Genomic DNA, 489 nt, shown 5'->3' on the forward strand with positions numbered 1-489 from the left:
TCATTTATTCATTTATTCATTTATTCATTTATTCATTCATTCATTCATTGTAGTTAAAGTCATCAGGTCTTCTCTTCCACTCAGCCAGAAACAAAAGAAGCGTAGGCCTAAAGAATACTGCAAGTTAATAATTACAGACTAATATTTAAAGTACTTTCTTACGGAGAGTAATCAATGTAGCTACTGAACAATAAGTGGACAGATGTTTGAAACAGGAGCGCGACACATCTAATCAACTGACAACTGCAAATCTCAATAAACTTCAATTACGGTACAGAGAATTTTTTCAGTTCGTAAAAAATGATTAAAATCATTACGCTAGGCAAACCCTGCTCTAAACACTCTTAATTTAAGCTTAATTGTCAAAGAGTAGAATAACGTTTTTTGGTTTGTTTGGTTTTTTAACTGAATTATTTGTCAGTTTTCTATGTGAAATTTTGCCGATTCCTTAGTCGCTCATATTTTCTTAAAAAATTGTTGGCAACCCTA

Source organism: Periplaneta americana, chromosome 11 (assembly GCF_040183065.1).
Source record: "Periplaneta americana isolate PAMFEO1 chromosome 11, P.americana_PAMFEO1_priV1, whole genome shotgun sequence".
NCBI lineage: Eukaryota > Metazoa > Arthropoda > Insecta > Blattodea > Blattidae > Periplaneta > Periplaneta americana.